Source organism: Scyliorhinus canicula, chromosome 18, assembly GCF_902713615.1.
Source record: "Scyliorhinus canicula chromosome 18, sScyCan1.1, whole genome shotgun sequence".
NCBI lineage: Eukaryota > Metazoa > Chordata > Chondrichthyes > Carcharhiniformes > Scyliorhinidae > Scyliorhinus > Scyliorhinus canicula.
This window is the reverse complement of record NC_052163.1, coordinates 120646261-120660887: the sequence shown is the minus strand read 5'-3', so window position 1 is coordinate 120660887 and position 14627 is coordinate 120646261.

The following is a 14627-nucleotide window of genomic DNA, read 5'->3' as shown; positions in this document are numbered from 1 at the left end:
TCATCGAGCCTCAGCACAACCATGTCTAATCCTATCTGGTCCTGGAGTCCCACATGAGTAGGCCCGTGGAATCCTTACAACAGAGAAGAAGGCTGGCTCTTTGCAAAAACAGTTGGGCGAGTCCCACTCCACCATCTTTTCCTGTCGCCCACCCATCTTTCCCCCATTAGCTCGACAATATTTTCTCCTCACACGACATTCCAATTCCCTTTTCGAAAGCCCCGTTGAATCTGTCTCCACCAGAGTTTCAGGCATTGCATTCCAAGTCCCAATAATTCATTCCATGAATTTATTTTCCATGATTCGCTTTTCTCAATTCTCTCCTTAAAAATAGTTTTCCCATGGCCAGTTTTTTGGCTGATTTGAAATTCAGCTTGAGTCGATGGCCTTTAGTTCATGAACCTACTGCCGAGGGGAACCGTTTCCCACTATCTAGACTGTTCAGTCCTCTCGCCATTTTGAACACCTCCCTCAAATTCCATCGTATCCTTCTCTCCTCTGGGGTGAGTGGCTACAATGACTCCAATCTGTCCGTGTAACTGGTACCAGTCTCATCATTCTTTTCTGCATCCCTCTAAGGCCTTCCTTAAGCGCGGCACCTGGAATTTGGAACAGAACTCCCGTTAAGACTGAACCCGTGCTTTGTAAAGGTAGAAGAAACTGGATGATGATGAGGAGCAGGAACCCCAAATATTTCTCCTTCCCGGACCGTGAATACTGAGGACAACTGTTGTCGCAGCCTGAGATCCGTTAACTTGTATACGGACTGCGGTTCGAACCTGTGACCTTCTGGACTATCACAGCTCAGTGCTGCACGAAAGGATGCCGTCAGCTACTGGACCACGGAAAATGGACGGGAGTTGGAATAGAACAAAGAACAAAGAACAAAGAAAGGTACAGCACAGGAACAGGCCCTTCGGCCCTTCAAGCCTGTACCGACCATGCTGCCCGTCTAAACTAAAATCTTCTACACTTCCGGGGTCCGTATCCCTCTATTCCCATCCTATTCATGTATTTGTCAAGATGTCCCTTAAATGTCACTATCGTCCCTGCTTCCACCACCTCCTCCGGCAGAGAGTTCCAGGGACCCTCTGTGTCAAAGACTTGCCTCGTACATTTCTGTGGGGCTGTTTAGCTCACTGGGCTAATCGCTGGCTTTGAAAGCAGACCAAGGCAGGCCAGCAGCACGGTTCGATTCCCGTAACAGCCTCCCCAAACAGGCGCCGGAATGTGGCGACTAGGGGCTTTTCACAGTAACTTAATTTGAAGCCTACTCGTGACAATAAGCGATTTTCATTTCCTCTAAACCTTGCCCCTTGTACCTTAAACCTATGCCCCTAGTAATTGACCCCTCTACCCTGGGAAAAAGCCTCTGTCTATGCCCCTCATAATTTTGTAGACCTCTATCAGGTCGCCCCTAAAATCCATTCCAGTGAGAACAAACCAAATTTATTCAACAGCTCCTCATAGTTAATGCCCTCCATACCAGGCAACATCCTGGTAAATCTCTTCTGCATCCTATCTAAAGCCTCCACATCCTTCTGGTAGTGTGGCGACGTGGTAGTGTGGAATGGAGTGCAGCAGCACAGGGGGCAGAGAGGAGGTGGTGGAATGTGTGAGGGAAGCTGTTTCTTTGTGTTGAAAATACAAGTGAAACTGTTGTTTAACACAATTAATTGTATCGAACCCCAGTGGCTACCTCGGCCATTCCTCATGCATTGAAAATCCCAGGCTGATAGCAGGAAGGTCAATCCGTATGATAGCTAGAACAAGCAGGAAATGCTGAAAGAGCTCAGCAGGCCTGGCAGCATCTGCGGAGAGAGAAACAGAGTTCTCTCTGATTCAGTGTTCTGAATCTGGATGAATCTCCTTCCTTATTATAGACATCTGTCCTGCTCTTTCTTCAGTGATACTTCTAAAGCAAAGAGATTTCTTCAATCTGTCCTGTACCATAACCTTTCATAGAATTTACAGTACAGAAGGAGGCCATTCGGCCCATCGAGTCTGCACAGGCCCTTGGAAAGATTACCCTATCTAAGCCCACACCTCCACCCTATCCCCGTAACCCCATCTAACCTTTTTGGACACTAAGGGCAATTTAGCATGGCCAATCCACCTAACCTGCACATCTTTGGACTGTGGGAGGAAACCGGAGCACCTGGAGGGAACCCACGCAGGCACGGGGAGAACGTGCAGACTCTGCACAGACAGTGACCCAAGCCGGGAATTGCACCTGGGACCCTGGAGCTGTGAAGCAACTGTGCTAACCACTGTGCTACCGTTCCACTTCTGAAGTCAGTTAGCCATACTTGTTTCCTTCTTCGAACCAAAACTGGCCAATTATTTAAAAAACAAGCCCTGTTAGCTTTGGTGAGACCATACTTTGCCAAGTTTGGGTCTCCATATTTAAGGAAGGATACCCTTGCAATGGTGACGGTGCAGCAAAGATTCACTCGATTGGTCCGTGGGATGAGGGGGTTGTCTTTTGACAAGAGACTGAGTAAAGTGGGTCGATATTCTCCAGTGTTTAGAAGAATGAGCGGATGGTGATCTCATTGAACCCTGTCAGGTTCTGAAGGGGATTGTCAGGATGGACATTGAGAGATTGTTTCCCCCTGGCTGAGGAATCTCGAACATGGGTGTGGGGGTGGGGGAGGGCACCGTCCCAGGATAAGAGGACGATCATTTAGGACTGAGCTGAGGAGAAACCTCTTTGCCCATACGATCATCAATCTTTGGAATTCTTTACCCCAGAGGTTCGTGGATGCTTCATTGTTAAATAACTTTAAGGCTGAGATGGACAGAGTTTTGGTCACTCGGGGAATCAAGAGGTATGGGGAACAGGCAGGAGAGTGAAGTTGAAGCAGAAGATCAACCATGATGGTTTAGAATGGTGAAGCAGGCTTGAGGGGCCAAATGGTCTATTCCAGCTCTTATTTTGCCTGCTGAGGTGGCCAAACAAGTTCAAAGCACTTGGCACAATGGGATATTTTTCAGTGCTGAGTTGGCAAAAGACAGCACAAGGATGCCCAGAACAGAAACAGGTGAATCTGTTTCTTGGTGGGTTTTGCTTAAGAGATTATATCGCCTGACGGCACGGTGGCACAGTGGTTAGCACTGCTGCCTACGGCACTGAGGACCCAGGTTCGATCCCGGCCCCGGGTCACTTGCTGTCTGGAGTTTGCAAATCCTCCCCATGTCCCCAAAGATGTGCAGAGTAGGTGGATTGGCCACACTAAATTGCATCTTAGTTGGAAACAAATTGATTGGGCACTCCAAATTTATTTAGAAAAGAGAGATTATATCGTCATCATTAGCACTGTAACCAAAAGAGATCTTTACGATTATGATGGTACAGATGTAGAGAAGATGTTTCCACTTGTGGGGAGTCACCAAAAACTAAGGGCCATAAATAGAAGACGGTCAATAATAAATACTAAGTGAATTCAGGCAAAACCTCTTTACCCAGAGAATGGTTAAAGTGTGGAACTCACGACCACGTGGAGTGGTGACTAGCGTAGATGTACTTCAGGTGAAGCTAGATAAGTACATGAGGGAGAAAGGAATAGGAAGATATGTTGATAAGATGAGATGAAGAGGGATCGAAAGATGCTCATGTGGAGTTCCTGCGTTTTACATTCCATGTAACTCTTTTTTTGTTGAACATCTTGGATAGTGTTTAAATGGTGAATGCTGAACATCTGACTGGTGGATGCGGAGCTTCGCCTTGACTTATGATACTTCGACTTTGGCCAAGTGAATATTCCTGATCGACGGAATTTGTGGCAAGACGCTTACCCACTCTACAATAACATGGGCTGTAACTACGCTAATTGCTACTCTGGTGTCTCAATTAGTGAGAGCATTTGCCAGCGTGGTACATGAGTCATACAGAGCAATAAGGCCTTGGCTTCAAATCTCAGTCTGGGCTGAATTAGCTGCCCTCGCATCGGTGACAGAGTAATTGCTTTTGGTTCTTTTGCGTTACAAACTGGAAACCTCAGCACTGATCTCCGCTCCACCGAAACAGGCTTTTTTGACACAACTAGTCCATGTGCGTGTTTATGCTGCCCTTGTCCCTCCTCGCACCCCATCATGTACTGCATGACCTTTCCATGCCATCAACAGACAGGCTGTTAAACACTCTTGCCAGAGCATGAATTAGATTTGAAACTTGTAATCAGGTTGGCTTTGTCATGATAGTAATTGATTGTGGTTCTGGACTCCAGTATTAAATACAATATGGTACACTCTGGAATATGGTACACTCTGGTACAGGTCATCTGACCTGGGGGTGAGGTTGAAGGTCAGATAGCAAGAGAAGTTTCTAACAAGGCTGCGGATGCCTTGCAGTTGTGTGTTTGTGTTCTGAAAATGTGTTATTAATAAAGTTAGTTCACAGCGATGCCCTGCGACAGCTCAATAAGACAAGTTTCAGCAGTAAGTAACCAAATAAATAAATAGGATTAAATGTAAGATATTTACAGTAGTTACACACATTAAGCAAGATGGCCTGAAGTGAGGTGCGTGCTGATTGCAGACATTGGCTGTGGGAGCCGTGCGTTCCCACTGGATCCAACCAAAGTGTAAATATTTATTTTGCTTTTACCATTTGATGTTGTTGACAGTTCTATTAATACATGAATGATGGAGCATTTTCTATAACACATTATGAAACATTCAGCGTGTATTAAATGTATGTAACCTTATTCATGCGGTCATGGTTCTTTAAAAAAATATTTTAATTCGAAATTTTTACATCATAAATAACAGAAAAGAAAAATAGAAAAAAGAAAAAAAAAAACCCACCCCTGTACAGAAAAGTGAAACAGCGAAAATAAATAATCAAATAAACAATGAACAATAACCAATAAACAACAATAAATCTCCAACAAAACATAAACAAACCCCCCCCCCCCCCCCGGGGTTGCTGCTGCTACTGACCATCTCCGAACGCTCCGCCAGGAAGTCTAGGAACGGTTGCTAACGCCTGAAGAACCCCTGCACAGATCCCCTTAAGGCAAGTTTCATCCTCTCCAATTTAATAAACCCTGCCATGCCGTTAATCCAGGATTCCACGCTTGGGGGTCTCGCATCCTTCCGCTGAAGCAGGATCTTTCGCCGGGCTACTAGGGACGCAAAGGCCAGAACACCGGCCTCTTTCGTCTCCTGCATTCCTGGCTCATCTGACACCCCAAATATTGCAAGCCTCCAGCTTGGCTTAACCCTGGCGTCCACCACTGTTATAACCTGCCTGCTTACCATTGGCTCGGGACTAATGACAATCCCACAATCCTATGGGAGTATGAGCTTCCCCATTGAGGGGGGCGGAGAAATCATTTGCAGACTCCCTGCATAAAGAGAGCTGGCCAGTTTGGAACCAGAGAGGAGTGAGCAGAAAGGGAAGTTGCTGCTGCTGTTATATATATATGTTATTGTAAATAAATGTTATTTCTTTGTATCCTGAAAACTCGTGCTGGATTCTTCGTGGCCCTCACAAAACTGGCGACGAGGGTTAAAGTGAATAGCTGTCTACAGTGCTGAAGCCACCTCCCTGGATTTTTGTTGGATACAGGTTGGAAGTTGTTTTCTATTACACCATGCCTCTGTATGGACGTTTGGATGTTTTTGATGCTGCGCTGGAAAGCTGGAACCAGTACACACAAAGGATGCGTTATTATTTCCGGATAAACAACATCACTGAAAACGAGCGGCAGGTGGTCATTTTGCTCACCGCCTGTGGCCCGCATACGTTTGGGGTGATTAGGAGCCTTACGTATCCAGTTGCACTGGACACCAAAACGTTTGATGAACTTGTGAACTTAGTGGGGCAACATTTTAACCCAACCCCATCCACGATAGTCCAACGTTACCTGTTTAATCCCACTGAGAGGACCCCAGGAGAATCCCTTGCCGACTTTCTATCCAGGCTATGCAGGATTGCGGAGTACTGTGACTATGGTGAGACCTTGTCAGAAATGTTACAGTACCGTTTGGTTTGCGGTATTAACAATGCGCCCACCCAGAGAAAGTTGTTAGCCGAGCCAACATTGACTTTTCAGCAGGCCATTCAAGTAGTATTGTCCCGAGAGAGCGCAGAACGAGGAATGCAGGAGCTACAGGGAATGGAGGTACATGCCTTGGGGCGCAACCCCTTCCGTCCGAAAGCATCCCCCCTCTGTGGCACTCTTGGGGTACCTTGGGCGAGGCGACGTCCGGATCGGCGCCAATGGCTGTCAGACATTCCTCCCCGAAGGAGCCTTCTCCAGAACCAATGGATGAGGAGCCATGTCCGTGTCAGACTTGTAGGCGTGACCCCGTCGTGGACGCCAGTCCTGGGGGCACCAGAGGCGCCGTTGTTCCGACCGAAACTGGGGCCAGCCCAGGGGCCGTACCTTTCATTTGGATGAACCTGCGGCGACTAATCCCGAGGATGTGGAGACGGAGGATGACTGCCTGCAGCCGCATTGTGTGGCAGCTCCCCGTTTGGCCCCCATTAAAGTGACAGTACGGGTCAATGGTCACCTGCTTGAGATGGAGTTGGACACTGGCGCAGCGGTCTCCGTGATCACCCAGAGGACATTCGACCGCATCAAGCAGGGTATACAGACCCTTACATTAACCGACACACAGGCCAGGTTGGCCACCTATACGGGCATTGCAGGAACTACGATGACTCCTGTTGTTTATAGACGCCAGGAGGGGCGTTTCCACTTATCGTGGTGCGCGGCCATGGGCCCAGCCTGTTGGGTCGGGACTGGTTGCGTCATTTGCGATTGCAGTGGCAGCACATCCTCCAAACAGTTTCTGGAGGGTTGACTGAGGTGCTAGAACGATACCCAGATGTTTTCCAGCTCGGTTTGGGGAAAATAAAAGGGGCTGTAGCCCTTATCCAAGTCGAACCAGGAGCCACGCCGCGCTATTTCTGGGCGCGCCCGGTGCCTTACGCCTTGCTCGAAGGTAGAAGGGGAGCTCACTCGTTTGGAGACTTTGGGTATCATCAGGCCCGTCCGTTTCGCTGACTGGGCAGCACCAATTGTACCTGTAATGAAGCCAGATGCCACAGTTCGCTTGTGCGGCGACTATAAACTTACAGTGAATACGGCTTCCCGACTCGCCCGATACCCAATGCTTCGCATAGAGGATCTCTACGCGAAGCTTGCAGACGGACTCTCGCTCACAAAATTAGATATGAGTCACGCCTACCTACAGTTGGAGCTGGACCCTGCCTCCCGGCCATATGTAACGATTAATACACACCGGGGCCTGTATGAATATACATGTTTGCCCTTTGGAGTATCCTCTACCGGCAATATCTTTCAACGCGTTATGGAGGGCATTTTTAGAGGTTTACCGCGTGTTGCTGTTTACTTAGATGACGTTTTGATCACAGGGATGTCGGAGCGGGAACATTTGGAAAATTTGGAGGCTGTCCTTAGACGCTTTTCGGATGCTGGAGTCCATTTACGTTGCACAAAGTGCGTTTTTCAGGCGAAGGAAGTAGTCTACCTGGGTTATCGGGTGGACCGCGAAGGTTTGCACCCCGTCGCATAGAAGGTGCGCACGATTCAACAGGCCCCCGCCCCGACTGACACTTTGCATCTTTGTTCGTTTCTCGGCCTCGTAAACTATTACGGAAAGTTCCTCCCCAATCTGGCAACTACGCTGGCCCCGTTTCACCTTCTGCTAAAGAAGAATCACACCTGGGTTTGGGGTCAGCCGCAAGAAACCAGCGGGTAAAACAACAATTGTCGTCGTCTGGGTTACTAACCCACTATGATCCTGGAAAGCCTTTGCTCGTCACATGTGATGTATCCCTGTATGGTATTGGGGCCGTCCTGTCTCACAAGATGGAGAACGGGGCCGAGCGGCCGATAGCTTTTCCCTCCCGCACATTGACTGCAGCGGAAAAAAAGTACGCGCAGATCGAGAAGGAGGGCCTGGCAGTGGTCTTTGAGGTGAAACGTTTCCACCAGTACGTATATGGCCGCCACTTCACTATCGTGACTGATCATAAGCCTATGCTGGGACTTTTCAGAGCAGATAAGCCAATACCGCCCATTGCTCCCGCACGGATCCAGCGCTGGGCTTTGTTGCTCGCTGCATACGAGTATTCTCTGGATCACAAACCAGGAACCCAGATAGGGAATGCCGACGCACTGAGCCGATTGCCTTTATCGACCGGCCCCATGTCAACCCCCACGACCGGTGAGGTGGTTGCAACCCTAAGTTTTATGGACACATTGCCTGTCACAGCATCACAGATCCGTGAGTGGACCCAGACAGAGCCAGTCCTGTCAAAGGTTCAGCACATAGTCCTGTATGGCGGGCAGCATAGACAGCTCCCAGGCGAGTTGCGGGCATTTTCCTCCAAGCTGTCCGAATTCGGCGTGGAAGACAGCATCCTTTTGTGGGGTAATAGATATAGGACAGAGGTCAGAGGTGGGTTTTTTACGCAAAGAGTGGTGAGGCCGTGGAATGCCCTACCTGCAACAGTAGTGAACTCGCCAACATTGAGGGCATTTAAAAATTTATTGGATAAGCATATGGATGATAAGGGCATAGTGTAGGTTAGATGGCCTTTAGTTTTTTTTTTTTCCATGTCGGTGCAACATCGAGGGCCGAAGGGCCTGTACTGCGCTGTATCGTTCTATGTTCTATGTTCTATGTGATTATTCTGGAAAAAGGACAGGAGCTGATACTAAGGGACTTGCACAATGGGCATCCAGGTGTGACCAAAATGAAAATGTTGGCCCGGAGTTATGTCTGGTGGCCAGACCTCGACACCGACATTGAGAAGGTGGCCCAAACTGCTCCATTTGCCAGGAGCATCATAAGCTTCCGCCGGCCGCGCCCCTACATCACTGGGAATGGCCAGGGCGGCCTTGGGCGCGCTTGCATGCGGATTTCACCGGCCCTTTTCAAGGATCCATGTTCGTGCTATTAATCGACGCCCAGTCTAAATGGCTAGAGGTGCATAAGATGGGAGGCACAACGTCCTGCGCAACAATCGAGAAGATGCGTTTGTCTCTCAGTACGCACGGCCTCCTAAAGGTGCTGGTCACGGACAACGGCACTCCGTTCACAAGTGAGGAGTTTGCGAGGTTCATGAAGATCAACGGCATACGCCATATCCGCACTGCCCCTTACCACCTGGCTTCAAATGGGTTGGCGGAGCGCGCAGTGCAGACATTCAAACGAGGCCTAAAGAAGCAGTCTTCCGGGTCGATGGACACGAGACTGGCTCGGTTTCTGTTTTCATATAGGACCACCCCCCATGCGGTGACTGGGGTAGCTCCCGCAGAACTCCTAATGGGCCGGAGTCTTCGCACCCGCCTTAGCATGGTTTCCCCGGACATTGGCGCAAAAGTACGCCGCACACAGGAACGGCAGGGTCATGGTTTTTCTCGGCATCGGCCAATTCGGCAGTTTACGCCCGGTGACCCAGTGTTCATTCGGAATTTTGCTGGTGGGTCCCTGGCATAATCTTTCGCCAAACGGGCCCTATCTCTTACCAGGTACAAGCCCAGCGGCGTCTCCAGCGCAAACATGTAGACCATGTTCGGTCCAGAAGACTATCCCTTCCAAAGATTGCCCTCCCCAGGAGCCCATTCCTACAGCCACAGAGACCAGACACAATGTGAAGTATTCCTCACAATCTTCCTCTGGTGCCTCACTCAAAGCCTGCGCAGGTCGTGACAGAACCGCGTGGAGATAAAGGCACCGAGATGACGGAGGCAGCAGACTCGGACTCCGAGATGGAGACACAAGACACCTCAGAGGGGGAATCCTCGGGCTGAGGATGTACAACCGTTACGCCGTTCATCACGGAAGCGCCGGCCTCCATCTCGTTACATGCCGCCCGATCCAGAGCCTCGTGCAAATGGTGTCCGGCCTGCGGCAAATCGAGTCCGACGCCCTGCATAAATAGAGCTGGCCAGTTTGGAACCAGAGAGAGAGGAGTTTGGCAGCAAGAGAAGTTGCTGCTGCTGCTGCTGCTGCTGCTGCTGTTGTGTGTATTTATGTTATTGTAAATAAATGTTATTTCTTTGTATCCTGAAAACTCATGCTGGATTCTTCGTGGCCCTCACAATAACCACCCTTGACACCATCCCTGCTACACCCCTCCAGAACTCCTCTAATGCTGGACATGCCCAGAACATGTGGGTATGGTTTGCAGAACCCCCCGAACATCTCACACACCTATACTCATTCCCAAAGAACCGGCTCAGCCTTGCCCCGGTCATATGCGCCCTGTGCAGTACCTTAAATTATATCAGGCTAAGCCTGGCGCAAGAGGAAGAACAATTTACTCTTCCCAAGGCAGTCACCCACGTACCCTCATCGATCTCCTCCCCCAGTTCCACCTCCCACTTACCTTTTCATTCCTCCACCGTGGCCTCCTCCTCCTCCTGTATCATCTGATAAATTAACAAAATCCTACCCTCTCCAACCCACACCCCCGACAACAACCTATCCTGAACCCTGCGCCCAGGCAGCAGTTGGAACTCCACCACCTGATGCCAAACGAACGCCCTTACCTGCATATATCGGAAGATATTTCCGGGGGGGAGCCCGAATTTCTCCTCCAGTTCCCTAAGGCTCGTGAACTTCCCGTCGATGAACAGGTCCCCAATTCTCCTAATACCTGCCCTGTACCAGCTCCGAAACCCCCCATCCATTTTCCCCGGGACAAACCGATGGTTCTCTCTTACCGGGGACCACACCGAGGCCCCCACCTCCCCCCTGTGACGTATCCATTGCCACCAGATTTTGAGGGTCACCACCACCACCGGGCTCGTAGTGTACCTCATCGGAGGGAGCGGCAGCGGTGCCGTCACCAGCGCCCCCAGGCTCGTGCCCACACAGGACGCCATCTCCAACCTCTTCCAAGCCGCCCCCTCCCCCTCCATTACCCACTTGCGTACCATCGCCACGTTGGCAGCCCAGTAATATCCGCAGAGGTTAGGCAACGCCAGCCCCCCGCCCCCCCCCCCCCCCCCCCCCTGTCCCCTGTCTCTGCTCCGCTCCAAAAACACCCTTCTCACCCTTGGGTTCTTCTTAGCCCACACAAACCCCATAATACTCCTGTTAACCCGCTTAAAAAAGGCCTTAGGGATCAGGATGGGGAGGCACTGAAACAAAAAGAGAAACCTCGGGAGCACCGTCATTTTAATGGACAGTACCCTACCCGCCAGGGAGAGCGGCAACATATCCCACCTTTTGAACTCTTCTCCATTTGTTCCACCAGCCTCGTTAAGTTGAGCTTATGCCGAGCCCCCCAGCTTCTAGCCACCTGCACCCCCCCAGGTATCTAAAACTCCTCTCTGCCCTTTTTAGCGGAAGCTCACCAATCCCCCTCTCCTGGTCCCCCGAGTGCACCACGAACAGCTCACTCTTCCCCATGTTAAGCTTATACCCGGAGAAATCCCCAAACTCCCTGAGGATCCTCAACACCTCTGGCATTCCCCCCACCGGGTCCGCCACATACAATAGCAGATTGTCTGCATACAACGATACCCGGTGTTCCTCCTCCCCCCACACCAACCCCCTCCAATTCCTATACTCCCTCAAAGCCATGGCCAGGGGATCAATCGCCAGCACAAAGAGCAGGGGGGATAAAGGGCACCCCTGCCTCGTTCCTCGGTACAGCCGGAAATATTCCGACCTCCTCTTGTTCGTGGCCACACATGCCACCGGGGCCACGACAGCAGCCTCACCCAGCTGACGAACCCCTCCCCAAACCCAAACCTCCTCAACACCTCCCACAGGTATCCCCACTCCACCCTATCGAAGGCCTTCTCCGCGTCCATAGCTACCACTACCTCCGCCTCCCCCTCCACCGCCAGCATCACAATTACATTTAGGAGCCTGCGTACATTGGTATTCATCTGCCTCCCTTTCACAAAACCCGTCTGATCCTCGTGTATAATCCCCGGGACACAGTCCTCAATCCTCGTGGCCAATATCTTTCCCAGCAGTTTCGCATCTACATTGAGAAGTGAAATCGGCCTATACGACCCGCACTGCAAAGGGTCCTTGTCTTGCTTCAAGATCAGGGAGATCAGCGCCCTAGACATCATCGGGGCCAGGACGCCCCCTTCCCGTGGCTCATTGAAAGTCCTAACCAGTAGCGGGCCCAACAGGTCCACGTATTTCCTGTAGAATTCCACGGGAACCCACCTAGCCATGGTGCCTTCCCTGCCTGCATGCTCCCTAGTCCCTTAACCAGTTCCTCCAACCCAACCGGCGCCCCCAGCCCCACCACCCACTCCTCCTCTATCCTGGGGAGCCTTAGCCGGTCCAGAAAACAACCCATCCCCTCCTCCTCCCTCATAGAAGTCTCTAAAGACCCGGTTAATCCCCACCACACTACGCACCGTGCCCCTCCCCCTCCTTCCCTCACTCCCCCAATCTCCCTCGCTGCCTCCCGCTTCCTAAGCTGGTGTGTCAGCATCTGGCTAGCCTTCTCGCCATACTCATACACCGCCCCTTGCACCTTCCTTCACTGCACCTCCGCCTTCCTGGTGGTCAACAAGTCAAACTCGGCCTGAAGGCTGCGCCGCTCCCTGAGTAACCCCTCCTCAGGGGCCTCTGAGTACCTCCTGTCTATCCTAACCATCTCCCCCACTACCCTCTCCCTCTCTCTCTCCTCTCCTTCCCTTCTTTATGGGCCCTGATGGAGATCAGCTCTCCCCTGACCACCGCCTTCAAGGCCTCCCAAACCACCCCTGCTTGCACCTCCCCGTTATCATTGGTCTCCAGGTACCTCTCTATACACCCCCGGCCCAGCCCGCTAACCTCCTCGTCCGCCAGCAGCCCCACCTCCAAGCGCCACAGCGGGCGCATGCGGCCATGGTTTGTGAACAATCTTGCAGCCCACTGATATGAAGGAGGGCCCACTTGCGGCCCACTCACCAGCCAAGGTTGCCTATCGCTGGCCAAGATCAAGTGCTCAAGTCCGAGAGTGAGTGCACAGCTTTCTAACTGAGGGACAAGCTGAAAAAAATTCATGCAATAGCTGACGATGGATTATATTAGGGCTGCTTATTATTTATTTCCCCAGTGGGGTACTTAAGGCCTGAATTTTCAGCATCTAACATCCTGAGAGTCAGCGTGTAACTTATTCCTGTTGATGCTGACCGGCCTGCTGCAATTCGCACTCAGCTGATCGGTGATTGGCAGCAGGTGGAGCTTCCTTCCGCCCTGGGAAGGCTACCCCGCCTTGGAGAGCTGTCAGCGCGCCAGATTGGCTGGCAGCTCTCCAGCCCCTCCAGGTACAGCGCTGCAGTGGCCAGAAGAGGTGCTGTGGCACTGCACCTCAGCCAAACTCCCAGACCGCACTTCCGGGGGTGCCGAGGGCAGGCAGGTAGGTGATGCCCTGGGGGTTCGGGGGTGGGTAGGTGGATTGGGGGGGCGGGTGAAGCAGGGAGGGTTGGCGTTCCCAGGTCCCGAACAGGAGGGTGCCCCAAATATGAGGAAGTCTTCAGATTCAGCAAGTTCCCCACCCAAGGCCCTGCTCGCCTCACCGCGAAATTGCCTCTGGGCTGGGGCAGGCAGGCTTTCATTTGGAATCCCGCCCATGCTGGCCCCCCCCACCCACCTGTTCCCCACCCCCAGCCCAGCCTCAGAACCCGCCAAAGGGCAGAGTAAAATTCTGATCTAAGAATTTATCACAACGGTGCTTTCTATTAAAACTCATTGGCCATTGTTAGCTATTGCCCCTGTACGGAGCACCGTGAATGGCTTCTGCTTCTACAGGTTCCCTCATCCTAAATTAAAATATGATGTAGATGTTTTGTATTTGATATGGAATTAATTTATACCGGTCAAAAAGTGAAAAGCTGAGATCAACCTCTCCACCCTGTGCCCTGGCCCCGGGGGGGGGGGGGGGGGGGGGGACCTGCTGGAATTCTTGACGCTTGAAAAGGTCAAATTTGAAATGAGGGGAAGGATGGAGGGGTTCTACAATTCATGGGCATTATTCATGATACACTTTCGAGAATTGGATCACATTCAACATTAGGGGGGTTGGGGGGTGGGAGGGTTGCGGGGAGGGGGACTGTATGTGTTAATGGTGACTGCGGGTGATTCCTGATTCCTTTTTGTTTATGTTAACATGCAGGCCAATGTCTGGGGTTTGATGGGAGGATGGGATCGTTGTTATTGATATGCGGATTGACATTGTATTCGTTACTGATTATTGTTTATTGTTGGGTGTAAATTTGGGAGAAAATATGAAAGAGGAGGAGGAATAAAAATATGTAATAAAAAAAAGTGAAAAGCTTAACTTCCTGGAATGGGTTGCTGCTTTCTCGTTACCCAATCGGCGAATATTTTTTTTCGAATTGTTTTCTCTGGAATTATCTCACACTGTGATCAGGAACAACCTACAATGCAACATTTCCCAGGCAGTTTCTAATCAACTACTCCTCATCTTTCGACTTGTTTTGGAACAGCGCCTCATCCTTCAATTATCAGAGAAATCGTGGAAAATTTACAATACGCAATTCAGGCCAACATTCGGCCAAGATCACAAAGTACTACCCAGGTTTGTCCCATGTTCCTACACTAGGCTCACAGTTCCGCAGTCAAAATTACAGCAGCAAGTGTTCAACAATGAAGAC